Below are 17,689 nucleotides of genomic sequence, written 5' to 3'. Positions count from 1 at the left end.
GAGAAGGCTAAGGCCTTCATTTGCCACCAAATCTACCTAGAATTAACATTCCATCACCAATTTTCTTCAGAAGAGATCACTTGGCCTTAATGAAAGTGACAGAAGGAGAGGTATGCTGTTTTCAAAAATATCACAAAGCCCTTTAACTACTAAAAACAAAGCAAAACATGAAGAACACAGACCTTAGAGGAAAATAAAGAGTACATTGTTTCCTTGAAAATAAATCTCCAGGTTTATTGCACCTTTTGGTCACCCAAGGGAAGTCTCTGTTCTATACTCCTTAAATTGCTCATTGCTTGATTCTCCAACCAGGCAAAAACAAGGGACGAAAAACTAAAAATCTGTGAGCTCCTACGATATTCATTCTATTAAAACTTTCCTGATCCCTCAATATATCATTCATGGGCTTGTTGGTTTCTTAGATTACGTTTTCTAAAGTTCAGCTACTTTGCACTGCCAGTTTTTAACGCTCCCTGAAGATCTGATACATCCCGCTGTAGATCTGGTCGGGCCATTTAAAGCATCTACGTGCCGAAAATAACCAAAGACATCGCAGAGGACCCCAGCCGGAATGCCCTTCAAAGGATGATCCTGCTTCCTAAAAGGTAATTTTTTTTTTCCAAGAATAGAACAGACAAAGAGAGTTTGGAAAAGGAATCACGTGCTGGAAGCCAACCGCAGAGACGCAGCATGGCTCAGTGGAGCCCGGGCCTAGGAGTCATAAGGTCATGGGTTCTAATCCCAGCTCCGCTACGTGTCTGCTCTGTGACCTTGGGCGAGTCACTTCACTTCTCCGTGCCTCAGTTACCTCATCTATATAATGGGGATTGAGACAGTGAGCTCTGGGTGGGACAGGGATTGTGTCCAACCCAATTTGCATATATTCACTCCAGCACATGGTAAGCGCTTAACAAATGCCATAATTGTTCGTATTCTTATTACTCCTGAAGGAGCCAAAAATGACTTAAGATCCAGCTGGGATACGGACAGAATTCCTCTCATTCTCCTAAAGGGCTGAGGTCCAACCATCTCCATGGGGGGGGACAAAGTGGACAGCAGCCTCACGGTGGACCGGCCCCTGACAGGCTGCCAGCCCCCAGTGGGTGCAGAATGGGCATCGACTCCGACAATGGCACCATGGTGGGAGATGCCCCCCGGCACTAGGACCACCGAAGCAGTGGAAAGAGGCTGGGCCCGGGAATCAGAAGGACCCGGGTTCTAATACCGGCTCTGCCGCGTTTCTGTTCTGTGACCCTGGCCAAGTCGCTTCACTTCTCTGGGCCTTGGTTCCTTCATCTGCAAAATGGGGATTAAGACTGGGGGACAGGGACTGATTAGCTTGCACCTACTCCAGTGCCTGGAACATAGCCACTTATCAGCCGTGTGACTTTGGGCCAGTCACTTCACTTCTCTATGCCTCAGTTACCTCACCCGTAAAATGGGGATTAAGACTGTGAGCCTCACGTGAGACGCCTTGATTACCTTGTATCTATTCCAGTGCTTAGAACGGTGCTTGGCACGTAGTAAGTGCTTAACAAATACCATTATTATTATTATTACTTTACAAATACCATTTGAAAAACAACAACAAAAGCAATCACCACCACCACTGCGGCTATCCACCAAGACTGGCCTGGCGCTGGCGACGTAAATAAACACGGGGGGCCGATAGGGAATGCTCCTTCATGAAACACTGCAAACGATGCCATCGCGTTGAGCACGGATGATGTCACTGCACCACACAGGGAGGGGGTGGGAGGTCAGGCAACTTTGAATTGTTGCCTCGAGAAGGCCAAATGTCTGACGCTGGCCCTCTTCCCATAACAGATTTCTGCACTGCAAATCAAAATTCGCCCCTGTCTTGAGCCGAACGGTAAATTTTAAAAAGTTAGTTACGACATCAGTGTCACAGGAGAGCATTTTTAATGGCCTTAACAATTCACGAGGACAGAATAATGACAATTTTGATGAGTAGGGTAGCTCAGGGTTACATATGGAACTGTGCATAATGAGGGGTTAGGGAGGAATGATCTTCCAATTATCCATCTTGGACAACAGAGAAACCCTCTTTTTCACTAAAAGTCACTGGCAGGAAGTTGTGAACACGTCTTTGACATTAGAAATAAACAACACTGAATAACCAAATGACGGAAAATTTCACACCCCAGAAAACAGCACGAACTTGCCTAGCGGATACGATGTACTTTTAGATTTAATCAGTGTCTAAATACTGGGTAAATTAAAACAAAACATCAATATTTAACCACTTAACTTTTCCAAAAGCGATTTCCATCATTAAACTCTTCTTGAAAATGGCTTGAGACCCTCAAAAATCTATGTACTTTCAGAAAACTTTCAAGTAGTCTCCACAGTGTAAAAATTGAGTCACCTCAATGCAGGGAAGAACAAATGCTATATTATGTGACAACCAGTTTCCTTTCATCAGGAACGAAGACGAGAAGGAGTAATGGCTGGATTTGCAAGGGGCAAATTTAGCGTCGTTTTGACAGAATCTACATTTCTGTTAACTGTTGCAAAGCTACCCGAGTCGGTGACTGCTAGCAGTAGAGAGATTTATTCCCTGCGATTTCCCTTATTTATGTCAATGTCTGCTTCCCCTAATGAACTGTGAGCTCCTTGAGGGCAGGGATAACTTCTATCAACTATCACGATTACTATTACTAGTAATTACGATTAATTACACGATTACTAGTCGTAGCATTACAGGGGCTCTCTCCATCTGATCCAGTTCTCAATCAATCAATCATTTATTGCCTACTTACTATAATAATAATAATGATGATGGCACTTATTAAGCTCTTACTATGTGCAAAGCACTGTTCTAAGCGCTGGGGCGGATACAAAGTGATTAGGTTGTCCCACATGGGGCTCACAGCCTTCATCCCCATTTTAAAGATGAGGTAACTGAGGCCCAGAGAAGTGAAGTGACTTGCCCAAAGTCACACAGCTGACAATTGGCGGAGCCAGGATTTGAACCCATGACCTCTGACTCCAAAGCCCGGGCTCTTTTCCACTGAGCCATGCTGCTTCTCTGCTATGTGCTAAGTGCAGAGCACTGTACTAAGTGCTTGGAAGAGTACAATATAACAATATAGTGAGTAGATACATTCCCTGCCCTCCACGGGTTTAAAGTCTAGAGGAAGGATGGTGTAGGAATGCAGCACGTGCCTGGGACTCAGAAGGTCATGGGTTCGAGTCCCAGCTCTACCACTGCTGCGTGACCTTGGGCAAGTCACTTCACTTCTCTGTGCCTTAGTTCCCTCGTCTGTACAATGGGGATTGAGACTGTGAGCCCCCTGTGGAAAAGGGACTGTGTCCAACCTGATAACTTTGTAACCTACCCCAGTGCTTAGAACGTAGTAAGCGCTTAACAAGTACCGTAACTATTACTATTAATATTATTACTGTCCCAAGCGCTCATACAGCGCTCGGCACAAAGTAAGTGCTGAATAAATACCCCTGAGGATGATTCTCTGTGGCAGAGAACACATGGAAGTTATTCCCAACTGGAAGAATCAGGGTGATCGCAAACTCAAGCTGGCCACGCTTGATGTAATAAAGACAGCTTGATAAGAAGTGCAGCTCTTTGTTCTTGAGTACTTAGGTCTAAAACTAACTAACGCTGCTGGAGAAGCAGCGTGGCTCAGTGGAAAGAGCACGGGCTTTGGAGTCAGAGGTCATGGGTTCGAATCCCGGCTCCGCCACTTAACTTCTCTGTGCCTCAGTCACCTCATCTGTAAAAATGGGATTAAGACTGTGAGCCCCACGTGGGACAACCTGATCACCTTGTATCCCCCAGCGCTTAGAACAGTGCTTTGCACATAGTAAGCGCTTAATAAATGCCATTATTATTATTATTATTATTATTAAAACCAACAATCGATTCCAAGGTTTCTATCTTGGATTTTCCCAGACTCTCTGCGTGCGGAGGATGCAGAGGGATGACTAACCAAGGAGGGTATCTATTAAGCACTTACTATGTGCCAGGCCCTGTACTAAGCACTGGGGTAAATACAAGCTAAGCAGGTCAGAAATAGTCCCTGCCCCACGTGGGGCTCACGGTCTTAATCCCTATTTAACAGATGAGGTAACTGAAGCACAATAATAATAATGATGGCATTTCTTAAGCGCTTACTATGTGCAAAGCACTGTTCTAAGCGCTGGGGAGGTTACAAGATATTTATTATATCGTCTGTCTCCCCATCTAGACTGAAAGCTTGCTAATAATAACAGTGGTATTTGTTAAACACTTGTCCCACGGGGGGCTCACAGTCTTAATCCCCATTTTCCAGATGGGGGAACTGAGGCCCAGAGAAGTGAAGTGACTTCATCATCATCATCATCAATCGTATTTATTGAGCGCTTACTGTGTGCAGAGCTCTGTACTAAGCACTTGGGAAGTACAAGTTGACAACATATAGAGACAGTCCCTACCCAATAGTGGGCTCACAGTCTAAAAGGGGGGAGACAGAGAACAAAACCAAACATACTAACAAAATAAAATGAATAGAACAGATATGTACAAGTAAAATAGAGTAATAAATATGTACAAACATATACATATATACAGGTGCTGTGGGGAAGGGAAGGAGGTAAGATGGGGGAGATGGAGAGGGGGACGAGGGGGAGAGGAAGGAAGGGAGTCAGTCTGGGAAGGCCTCCTGGAGGAGGTGAGCTCTCAGTAGGGCTTTGAAGGGAGGAAGAGAGCTAGCTTGGCGGATGGGCAGAGGGAGGGCATTCCAGGCCTTGCCCAAAGTCACACAGCTGACAACTGGCGGAGCGGGGATTTGAACCCATGAGCTCTGAATCCAAAGCCCGGGCTCTTTCCACTGAGCCACACTGCTTCTCTAGAAAAGAGAAGGATAGAGAAGTGATTTGCCCAATGTCATTCAGCAGACAAGTGGCAGAGCCGGGATCAGAACCCAGGTCCTCTGACTCCCAGCCCTGGGTTCTATCCACTAGGCAACAGTGCTTCTCTACACAGCTGTGTCTCTCTGTTTCAGGGGGCTGATTTGGACAGCTTTCCCTTCTTGTTCACGCTGTATTCTGCTTGCCCGCACAGTGACAGAGAATATTTATTGCTGACTTTTAAGCAGTTTAATTGCATTAAAGAAAACCTAATGTTTTTTCCCTGATGAGTACCAGACCAATGCAAGTGATAATATGGAAGCATTCTCTTTCTCTGGCTCCTCTTAATTGTGTTTTCATCACCACCGTTTTAGATCAGCATAATTAATCAGTGGGTACTTTTTCTGCGGGCATTTTCACTCTTTCAAAATCACTCCATGATTACTTTACCTTTTCCCAATCATTTTTTCTCCATTTCCAACCCTAACCAAACCTTAATAAGTTTCCCTCCACTGGCACAGAAGAATCTAAGCAGGAGGTTGATACGTCACTCATGGTTTACCTCAATCAATGATATTTACTCAATGCTTACTGTGTGCGGAGCACTGTACTAAGCGCTTGGGAGAGTACAATACAACAGAACTGGTAGACACTTCCCTGTCCACTAAGAGAAGCAGCGTGGCTACTGGAAAGACAGCGGGCCTAGGAGTTAGAGGGCATGGGCTCCAACCCCGACTCTGCCAGTTATCTTCTGTGTGACCTTGGGCAACTCACTTAACTTCTCTGTGCCTCCATTCTTCATCTGTAACATGGGGATTCAATCCCGTTCTCCCTCCTACTTGTGGGACATGATTATCTTGTATCTACCCCAGCACTTTGCACATGTACTTCCCAAGCGCTTAGTACAGTGCTCTGCACACAGTAAGCGCTCAATAAATATGATTGATGATGATGATGATGATGATAGTAAGTGTTTAACAAACACCACTGTTATTATTAGCAAGCTTTCAGTCTAGATGGGGGAAGACACAAAATATAATAAATAATTTACAGATATTTACCAAGGAGCTGTGGGGCTGAGGATGGGTGACTAAACAAGTGCCCAAAGGGCACAGATCCAAGTGCACAGACGACAAGGAAAGAAAAGGGTGTCGGGGAAAAGAGGGCGGGAAAACAAAGAGAAACTCAACCCATTTGTAAAAAACCCCTTCACCTGATCAGGCTGGCGCTGGGTCTCCCTCATCCTCAAACCTGTCGCCGTTCACAGACCTCAGAGGACAGTACACAAGACAAGGAAATGATGATGATGGCATCTGTTAAGCACTTAATATGTGCAAAGCACTGTTCTAAGCGCTGGGGAGGATACGAGGTGATCAGATTGTCCCATGTGGGGCTCACAGTCTTCATCCCCAGTTTACAGATGAGGTAACTGAGGCACAGAGAAGTTATGTGACTTGCTCAAAGTCACACAGCTGATAATTGGCAGAGCCGGGATTTGAACCCGTGACCTCTGACTCTCAAGCCCGGGCCATGCCTGTCATATCGTTCTAGTGTACTCTCCCAAATTCTGGGTACGATGCTCTGCACATAATAAGCGCTCAGTCAAAACCACTGATGGATTATCAGAGGCCCGGGTCCCAGCAGCTGTGGGGAGGTGGCGGAGAGTGATGGCACGAGCAGTTATTGGTCAGTTATTGAACAGTTAATACCCCAAAGCAGCATGGCTTAATGGACAGAGCAAGGACCTGGGTTCTAATCCTGGTGCGCCACATGCCTGCCGTGTGAACTTAGTTAAGTCACTTCGATTCTCTGGGCCTCAGTTCCCTCATTTGTAAAATGGGGATTAAGAGTGTGAGCCCCATGGGGGACGGGGCCTGTCTAACCTGATTAACTTGTAGTGGACAGAGCATGGACCCGGGAATCAAACGGTCATGGGTTCTAATCATGACTCCGCCACTTCACTTCTCTGGGCCTCAGTTCTCTCATCTGTAAAATGGGGTTGAGCCACTTGTCTGTTGTGACCTTGGGTAAGTCACTTCACTTCTCTGGGCCTCAGTTCTCTCATCTGTAAAATGGGGTTGAGATTGTGAGCCCCACGTGGGACAAGGGACTGTGTCCAATCTGGTTTGCTTGTATCCACCTCAGCACTTAGTTCAGTGCTTGGCACCTAGTAAGTGCTTAACAAATACCACTATTATTATTATTATTATCTACCCCAGTGCTAACAGTTCTTGGCACATAGTAAGCACTTAACAAGTACTGTAATTATTATGACGCTGATGTTGTGATGCCATTCAGGCCACTTAAAGGGAAGTGTGTCCGAAACTAGAGCGTTTCTCTGGGGTCGGTGCGGAGGTCCTTCCGTCTATCACTCCAGAGCCACTGGGCTTTCTTCCCAGGTCTCTGATAGCCCGGGTACCGTTTGCGAGCCATGGGACTCGGCGGTAAGAGATGAAGGGAGAAGAAGCGTGGCCTAGTGGGATGAGCCCGGGCCTGGGAATCAGAAGACCTGGGTTTTAATCCCTGCTCTGCCGCTTGTCTGCTTGTAACCACAGGCAAGTCACTTCATTGGACCTCAACTTCCTCATCTGAAAATGGGCATTCAATACCTGTTCTCCCTCCTAATTAGAGTGGGAAGACCATTAGAGACCTGGTTAGCTTGTATCTGCCCCGGGCGTTAGTACAGTGCCTGGCACATAGCAAGCACTGAACAAATACCATTAAACAAAAAATAGCAAAGGGAGGTTGAGTGTTTATGATGACAAATACTGGACATAAAGTCAACTGGGATTACGCCAGTAACAAAGAGAGGTCAGAGCAGCCGAAAATCAGGCCGTCTGGTTTCAAATGAGATCAATGGTCAGGCTTAGCACTTGGCTCAAAAGTATGCCCAATAATAATAATAATAACTATGGTATTTGTTAAGAGCTTACTATGTGCCAGGCACTGTACTAAACACTAGGGTGGATACAAGAAAATCGGGTCGGTCCCTTGTGGGGCTCACAGTCTCAATCCTCATTTTACAGATGAGGCAACTGAGGCCTAGAGAAGTGAAGAGGCTTGGCCAAGGTCTCACACACAGCAGACAAGTGGGGGAGTCAGGATTAGAACCCATGCCCCCCGACTCCCAGGCCCGGGCTCCTTCTCCATTGGACTGAATTGCTAATTATTCACTGTTCTGTCATGGCACTAAGCTCTGATGAATTTACTGAATGAACGACAGGGTATATCTTTTTAAAGGATTTCCTCCTCAGGCCTCACCTGAAGTCTAGTAATAATAATAATAATAATAATAACAATAATAATAATAATGATTGTAGCATTTGCTAAGTGCTTACTCTGTACCAGGCACCGTACGAAGCGCTGGGGTGGATTTACGCAGATCGGGTTGGACACAGTCCTGGTCCCACATGTGGCTCACCATCTTAATCCCCATTTTATAGATGAGGAAGTTGAGGCCTAGAGAAGTGAAGTGACTTGCCCAAGGTAGACAAGTGAAGGAGGCGGAATTAGAATCCAGGTCCTTCTGACTCCCAGGACCATGATCTATACACTAGGCCATGCTGCTTCTCTAACTCCCAGCTGTGCTACTACCTATGGGTTCCACCTTTGACCCAGGGGCTGACGATATGGATTTCTCTTCCCTTCCAAAATATAATAATAATTATAATTTTAGTATTTGTTAAGTGCTTACTATGTGCAAAGCACCATTCTAAGCGCTGGGGGGGATACAAGGTGATCAGGTTGTCCCACGTTGATCCCCATTTTGTGGGAAGCAGCGTGGCTCAGTGGAAAGAGCCTGGGCTTTGGAGTCAGAGGTCATCGGTTCAAATCCTGGCTCCACCACTTGTCAGCTGTGTGACTTTGGGCAAGTCACTTAACTTCTCTGTGCCTCAGTTCCCTCATCTGTAAAATGGGGATGAACTGTGAGCCCCATGTGGGGTAATCTAATCATCTTGTAAACTCCCCAGCGCTTAGAACAGTGCTTTGCACATAGCAAGTGCTTAATAAATGCCATTATTATTATTATTATTATTATTATTATTTTACAGATGAGGGAACCGAGGCACTGAGAAGTGACTTGCCCAAAGTCACACTGCTGACAATTGGCGGACCCGGGATTTGAACCCATGACCTCTGACTCCAAAGCCCGGGCTCTTTCCACTGAGCCACGGTGTTGCCGTCCTTATTTTCATAATCAAAATGCAAGAACACTTTCCCTGACAATATTACTTTTCAATCATGCAAGGAAGATTGCTTTCGCTGGGCTCTTAAAATATACTTATACTTGGTTTCGATTTATGGGTTACAAACCAAACCCCCCAATTGTAACTGATGGGCTGCAGCTGACAAAAACAACACGCTATTCTATATAATTACTTTCAGTCAGTGTGTCACTTGAAAATGATAATTTTATGGGAAGAGCCAAATGCCCAATTTTACAGTCTATAAACTGGATGACTATTTCATTTACTCTGAGGTGATGAACGCACCAAGGAGGGCAATGAGAAAATCCCTGAAGGGGGTGAGAACTGAGAAAAGCCGTCTAGAATATAATCGCCCCCATGGCCCACAACGGCCCCGTTTGAATCACGGAGAGGGTAAGGAGGTGCTTGCTCGTACGCTGCCATGGGAGAAGGACTGGATAGGGCACGGGCCTGGGGTTCAGAAGGTCCTGGGTTCTGCCACTTGTCTGCTCTGTGACCTTGGGCAAGTCACTTCACTTCCCTGGGGCGATTTAGTATAGTGCTCTGCACACAGTAAGTGCTCAACAAATATAATTGAATGAATGACTTGCCCAAGGTCCCACGGCAGACAAGTGGCAAAGCCGGGATCAGAACCCAGGTCCTTCACCTCCCAGGCCGGTGCTCTTTCCACTAGGCCTTGCGGCTTCTCTTTATGGCATGTCAGCCACTTTGGGAGGAGTTTTAACTCTCTCAGGGCTAGTGGGCTGAAAGACTTACTTCTCTTCACAAATATCTACAGGAATTCAAATCCCACTTAAGAGGGAACCATTCCCTAAAAGTAATTAAGGAAGCAATCTGGCCTTGTGGAAAGAGCGTGAGACTGGGAATCAGGAGACCAGGGGTTCTAGTCCCAGCTCTGCCTCTGGCCTGCTGTGTGACCTTGGGCAAGTCACTTAACCTCTCAAGGCCTCGATTTCTGCTTCTATAGAGCAAGGAATAAGGAGCACTATACTAAATCGCCTCACTTCTCTGGGCCTCAGTTACATCATCCGGAAAATGGGGATAAAATCTGGGCCCACTGTTGGGTAGGGACTGTCTCTATATGTTGCCAATTTGTACTTCCCAAGCGCTTAGTACAGTGCTCTGCACACAGTAAGCGCTCAATAAATACGATTGATGATGATGATGGGGCTTCAGTTCCCTCATCTGGAAAATGGGGATTGAGACCGTGAGCCCCACGAGGGACAGGGACCGTGTCCAACCTCATTTGCTTGTATCCACGCCGGCGCTTTGTACGGTGCCCGGCACATAGTAAGCACTTTCCAAACGTCACAATTCCCATGGGCTCTAACGAGCTCTGGGAAATGGGGATTCAATACCTGCTCTCCCTCCTAATTAGAGGTGGGAGGTCCATTAGAGTCCTGATTAGCTTGTATCTACCCCGGGGATTAGTACAGTGCCTTCCAGACTGTGAGCCCGTTGTTGGGTAGGGACCGTCTCTATATCAATCAATCAATCAATCGTATTTATTGAGCGCTTACTGTGTGCAGAGCACTGTACGAAGCGCTTGGGAAGTCCAAGCTGGCAACATATAGAGACAGTCCCTACCCAACAGTGGGCTCACAGCCTAGAAGGGGGAGACAGAGAACAAAACCAAACATACTAACAAAATAAAATAAATAGAATAGATAGGTACAAGTAAAATGAATAAATAGAGTAATCATCATCATCATCATCATCAATCGTATTTATTGAGCGCTTACTATGTGCAGAGCACTGTACTAAGCGCTTGGGAAGTACAAATTGGCAACATATAGAGACAGTCCCTACCCAATAGTGGGCTCACAGTCTAAAAGGGGGAGACAGAGAACAAACCAAACATACTAACAAAATAAAATAAATAGAATAGATATGTCAAACAAAATAAATAAATAAATAAATAGAGTAATAAATATGTACAAACATATATACATATATACAGGTGCTGTGGGGAAGGGAAGGAGGGAAGATGCGGGGGATGGAGAGAGGGACGAGGGGGAGAGGAAGGAAGGGGCTCAGTTTGGGAAGGCCTCCTGGAGGAGATGAGCTATATGTTGCCAACTTGTATTTCCCAAGCGCTTAATACAGTGCTCTGCACACAGTAAGCACTCAATAAATACGACTGAATGAATGAATGAATGGCAGATAGTAAGCGCTGAACAAATACCATTAAACAAAAAATAGCAAGGGAGGTTGAGTGTTTAAGATGACAAATAGGTTTTGTCTCCCCCTTTTAGGCTGTGAGCCCACTGTTGAGTAGGGATCGTCTCTATATGTTGCCAATCTGTATTTCCCAAGCGCTTAGTAAAGTGCTCTGCACACAGTAAGCGCTCAATAAATACGATTGATGATGATGATGATGATGATAAAGTCAACTGGGATTACGCCAGTAACAGAGAGAGGTCAGAGCAGCTGAAAATCAGGCCGCCTGGTTTGATGGTGGACAGACATCTATGGGCTCTGCAGAATTGCCCTTCCTACTTAGGTGGAGGGAGGATTGTTACTGATAGCCGGTGTCCTGAAAGGGTGCACGGCGAAGCAGCATGCCCCCGTAGAAAGACCCTGGGCTCTCATCCCAGCTCTGCCACTTCTCCGCTTTATACCCTTGGTCAAATCACTTCACTGTGCCTTATTTTCCAACTGCAAAATAGGGATTCAATCCCTGCTCCCCCTCCTACAGACTTTGAACCCCACATGGGACAAAGACTGTGTCCGACCTGGTTAACTCTGATCTATCCCAGCGTCCAGACCAGTGCCTGACACCTAGTAAGCATTTCTATTTGACAGATACTATTTAGACACAGCGAGGCCCTGTGGCAAGAGCAAGGGCCTGAGAGTCAGAAGGACCTGAGTCTCCGCCCTTGCCTGCTGTATGACCTTGGGCAAGTCACTTCATTTCTCCGGGCCTCATCTAGAAAATGAGGGTTAAGACTGTGAGCCCCATGTGAGACGGGGACCGTGTCCAACTCGATTACCTTGTATCTACCCCTGTCCTTAGGGCAGTGCTTGGCACATAGTAAGTGCTTAACACAGACAATTATTACTGTTACTATTATTATTAGGGGAAGCCAACTGCAGAATCGGAGGCAGGTTTGAAAGCACACGCTCTTGAGTCCTTCGAGTCGGCCTGCTGAACCCGGTCACCAGGCCGGGATTTGGGGGGGATCCAGCTTCGATGGCCAAAGATAAAATCCATACTTTTAAAAAGAACCCATAGCTGCTTGATGATGAAAGACATTGGGAGAAGCAGCATGGCCTAGGGGAAAAAGCATGTGTTTGGGAGTCATAGGACCTGGGTCCTAATCCTGGCTCTGCTGATTGCTTGCTGCGTGACCTTGGGCAAGTCACTTAATTTCTCTGTGCCTCAGTTTCTTCATCTGGAAAATGGGGGATTCAAAATCTGTTCTTCCCCCTACTTAGATTTTGAGACCCATATGGGACATGGACTCTGCCGAACTTGATTTCTACACTGTGAGCCCACTGTTGGGTAGGGACCATCTCTATATGTTGCCAACTTGTACTTCCCAAGCGCTTAGTACAGTGCTCTGCACACAGTACGCGCTCAATAAATACGATTGAATGAATGAATGATTAACTTGCATCCTCGCGTTTAGAACAGTGCTTATTAAGTAAGCACTTAAATAGAATAAAAATGACAATGAATTTAAATTCCTTTCCAGCTCCCAATCAGTAAACCAATCAATCATATTTACTGAGTGCTTACCGTATGCAGAGCACTGTACTAAGCCCTTGGGAGAATACAATGTAACATCATGACATTACAATATTACAGAACACAGTACACTTTTTACTTCAACTATAAGCATAATGACCATGACAGACTGAAAGGGAAGTGAAAAGTAATGGGTTTTAAGAAAAACCTTAATATTACGGAAAAGCGAGAATGAAAAAATGCACTATCTCCACAGTGAAACCGTTTAAAGAGCAAAGTAAAACTGAAAGGTAAAGATATATTTCTTTGCTCTACTGTAAAATCAATGAGGCTTTTCTCTCCACTAGAAGATTCCGTTAATATAACCTTAAATTATAGTTTTACTCAGCCTTGAAAAGAAACCTATTTGCATCTCTATGATACGTGTGCTTTGTATTCAGGGATGATGTCACCCGTGGTTGAAGGGTCCAATACCAAACCAACAGTTCCTTCTATATCACGCACAGACACAGGCAGCATTCTAAGTTCCTTCTAGACAGAGAATGTATCCACCAATGGTATTTATTGAGAGCTTACTATGTACAGAGCGCTCAATTAAGCACTTGGGAGAGTACAGTATGACAGAGTTGGCAGGCAAGTTCCCCGCCCATAATGAGCTTACAGTATTGAGCGGAAGACAGACATTAATATAAAGAAAAATCTCATAATATAGAATTTAAAGATACGTTCATCCCTTTCTCCCATTCCTTCTCTTTCTCATCATCATCATCAATCGTATTTATTGGGCGCTTACTGTGTGCAGAGCACTGTACTGAGCGCTTGGGAAGTACAAATTGGCAACATATAGAGACAGTCGCTGCCCAACAGTGGGCTCACAGTCTAAAAGGGGGAGACAGAGAACAAAACCAAACATACTACCAAAATAAAATAAATAGAATAGATATGTACAAGTAAAATAAATAGAGTAATAAATATGTTTCTCCATCCCTACAGCGATCCTTGGGGACATGAATAACCACTTAGACGTTCACACTTTGCTCCTCTAATGCCTATCTACTGTACCACTGTACCTCGATCTGGCCTATCTTGCCGCTGACCTCTCGCCCATTCCCGGCATCTGGCCAGAACGTCCTTCTGACAAATACCCTCCTCTGCCTTTTTTTTAATGGTATTTGTTAAGCGCTTACTATGTGCCAAGCACCGTTCTAAGCGCTGCGGTAGATACAAGGTAATCAGGTTGTCCCGCGTGGGGCTCACAGTCTTAATCCCCATTTTACAGATGAGGTAACTAAGGCACAGAGAGGCTAAGTGACCTGCCCAAGTGTGGGGCTCACAGTCATAATCCCCATTTTACAGATGAGGTAACTAAGGCACAGAGAGGCTAAGTGACCTGCCCAAGTGTGGGGCTCACAGTCATAATCCCCATTTTACAGATGAGGTAACTAAGGCACAGAGAGGTTAAGTGACCTGTCCAAGGTCACGCAGCAGGCAAGTGGCGGAGCTGGGATTAGAACTCGTGACCTACGACTCCCAAACCCGGGCTCTTTCCACTGAGCCACACTGCTTCTCTAAAAAGGACTGGCTCATACGGGATTTGAACCGGGATACCGCTCACACAGGAAGCGAGGATCATACTCCTAGGCTAACGAACCAACTTCTTCAAAGCCTTATTGGAGATGCATTTCCCGCAAGAGGTCTTCCCTGCCTGAGCTCTCCCTTGCTTTCCTTCCACCCTCTTAGGACTTGGGAACTGCATCTTGGCCCGACTGTCAAAAAATGGCAATATTCCGAGAGTCGAACCTGAGCCGGCAAGCCGTTCTAAATCAACATCATCATCATCAATCGTATTTATTGAGCGCTTACCATGTGCAGAGCACTGTACTAAGCGCTTGGGAAGTACAAGTTGGCAACATATAGAGACAGTCCCTACCCAATAGCGGGCTCATCTCCTCACCCTTCTTCTGGCAGCCCCCAGCTCCCGACACCCAAGGGAAAGAAAGGGACGCAGAGAAGGCTAGGGAAAAGAGCCCAGCTCTGGGAATCGAAGGATCCGGGTTCTAATCCCGGCTCTGCTGCCTGTCTGCTGTGTGACCTTGGGGATGTCATTCAACTTCTCCGGGCCTCACTTTCCTCTTCTGTAAAATGGGGTTTAGGCCCAATTCCCTCCCCTGCAGACTGTGAGGCAGTTAGTCAGTCGATCGTATTTATGGAGGGCTTACTTCTGCAAAGCACAGTACAAAGGGCTTGGGAGAGTACAATATCACAGCAAACAGTAACAATCCCCGCACACAACGAGCTTACAGTCTAGAGGGCAGGGACTGTGCCCAAACTGATCATCTTGCATCTTCTCCAGCGCTCGGTACAGGTTTTGGCACACAGTAGACACATACCCAAACTACAATTCTTCTTCTTTTTCATGCTCCTGGAGGCACTGAGAATTAGCCTAGAAGGCAGTGGCTATTGGGAATGGAAAGGACTCCCCTCCATGTATACGCTGCTGCTTCTTTCCTTCCCCTCCACCCAACCGATCAGAAGCCAGGGCCAGAGGGTTTCACCACTTTAACTGATAGATAACCCTCTTAGCACTGCTCGTTTTAAGAGACAAGGGTCATTTTGCTATTTATATTAATGCCTGTCTCCCCCTCCAGACTGCTGCTCGCTGTGGGCAGGGAATAGGGCCATTTATTATTATATTGTACTCTCCCAAGTGCTCAGTACAGTGTTTTGCACACAGTAAGCACTCAATAAATACGACTGAATGAACCAAAGGAGGACTTTCTCTACTTACTCCCCCTGATGTCGACGCCCACAGGATCGAGAGTATTTGTCAAGCACTTACCATGTGCAGAGCACTGTACTAAGTGCTTAGAAGAGTCCAATACAACAGAGTTGGTAGCCACATTCCCTGCGCAGGAGCAGCCAACTCAAGAAACTTTCCCTCTAAGAAGTAATTCCTCTAACTTTTAAACAAATTACATGATCACCTTTGCTGCTAAACAAAATAACCTATTGTAATGTCATGCCATGGTAAACCAGTTAATCAAGTACATTTAGGTGGCACCATTCAAACATTGATAAACTGCACCAACTCAAGAATAACTTATAAAGGCTCCAAAAGACTATACGCTCCGCATCATGCTACAACTGATCGTGATCTTACTTGATTTTCTGCAACATACACTCACTTCAGCAAAATGGTGTAAAATACTTAAGTTAGATCTACAAACGCTTTTCTACTAAAAGCGTAGTTTACGGGGATATGCTGCTTAGGGTAGTGGTGGAATTACCTTTTTTGGAGATTTTGTACTCCAGACTATAAGCTTGTTGTGGGCAGGGAATGGGTCCACCAACTCTATTACGTTGTGCTCTCCCAAGCGCTTAGTACAGTGCTTCACACAGTAAGAGTTTAATAAATATGATTGATTACTCATCAAGATTAACAACAGCCTGGCATGATTTCTAGACTGTGAGCCCGCTGCTGGGTAGGGACCGTCTCTATATGTTGCCAACTTGTACTTCCCAAGCGCTTAGTACAGTGCTCTGCACACAGTAAGCGCTCAATAAATATGATTGACTGAATGAACTGACTACTCATCAAGATTAACAACAGCCTGGCATGATTTCTACACTGTGAGCCCACTGCTGGATAGGGACCGTCTCTATTGCCAACTTGTACTTCCCAAGCGCTTAGTGCTCTGCACACAGTAAGCACTCAATAAATACAACTGAATGAATGAATGATTTAGCTGGAATCTGGCCTAGAGGCACGAGGGCGCATGAGAAGTCCTTTCTGTTCCCCAAGTATACGACATCGTGAATTATAATTAGGTTTGTAGTACGAAAGTGTCACAGGCCAGCCTTCCCCTTTTCAATACAGTACTTAAGACTAAATTCCTTGTGGTTAGGGACCATACCTAACACCTCTACTGTACTTTCCCAAGGGCTTAGTACACTGCTCTATACACAGTAAGCACTCAGTCAATACCTCTGATTGATTATTAGCAATAGAACCATAGATCTGGAAAAGCCTCACAGACCCTCTGATCCAAGGAAATTGGTTTCGTCCTCCCTCCCTCTCTTCCTTCTTTCTGTCTTTCTTTGTCTTTGTCTTTCTTGCTCTTTCTTTTTCTCTTTCCTCTTTTTCTCTCTCCTTCCTTCCTCCCTCTCCGCCCCCCACACAAATTGAGCATGCCCAAACCCACTACTTCAGACAAACGGAAGTTTCTAATTGAACAGATTCCACTCTAATTCAACAGATTCTCCCGTTTTTAGGAGAGGCGAGAGAGGAAGGAAAAGGGGAATGGGAAACAGCATCTAATTCAACCTACGGTCCTCTAGGCTGTAAGCTTGGACTACTAACTCTATTATACTGTATTTTCAAGTGCTTAGAACAGTGCTCTGCACACAGTAAGCGCTCAGTCAATACGACTGACTGCCTGAAAAACGTGGGATTGACTGTGAAAGAGGAAACGACAACAGAAGAAAACCATCAATTTCCATGACAGAAGCTTTCACTTTGAGGACCACCTGGATCTGTGGATCTGTGTCCCTCCCCCTTGCCCGTCTCTCTCTTCTTGATCCGTTTCCTTCCTATACTTGCCCTGATCCTTTTCGGAACCAACTCTTTGCCAAATTGCTCCCTCTCGCTTCCTTCCCCACCTCGTTGAACTTCTCTTGGTTGGCAGTAAATGTAAAAATGAATGTGCACATCCTGTTTAATAATAATAATAACTGTGGTATTTGTTCAGTGCTTACTATGTGCCAGGCACTGTTCTAAGCGCTGGGGTAGATACAAGATATTCGGGTTGGACACGGCCCCTATCCCACATAAGGATCACAGTCTTATCCCCCATTGTCCAGATGAGGGAACTGAAGCCCAGAGAAGTGAACTCACTTGCCTAAGGTCACAAAGCAGATAAGT

At 45.6% G+C, this 17,689-nt stretch overlaps 1 protein-coding gene across 1 annotated transcript in view; it reads right to left on the bottom strand.

Moving 5' to 3' along the window:
• The window catches only part of MRPS5 (mitochondrial ribosomal protein S5), a 119,356-nt gene that overhangs the window by 87,090 nt on the left and 14,577 nt on the right, over positions 1-17,689 (bottom strand). The gene's annotated exons all lie outside the window — the stretch shown is intronic.

Source organism: Tachyglossus aculeatus, chromosome 1, assembly GCF_015852505.1.
Source record: "Tachyglossus aculeatus isolate mTacAcu1 chromosome 1, mTacAcu1.pri, whole genome shotgun sequence".
NCBI classification, from domain to species: Eukaryota; Metazoa; Chordata; class Mammalia; order Monotremata; family Tachyglossidae; genus Tachyglossus; species Tachyglossus aculeatus.
Note: the sequence above shows the minus strand (reverse complement) of the source record. Positions and strands in the feature narration are given on the sequence as shown.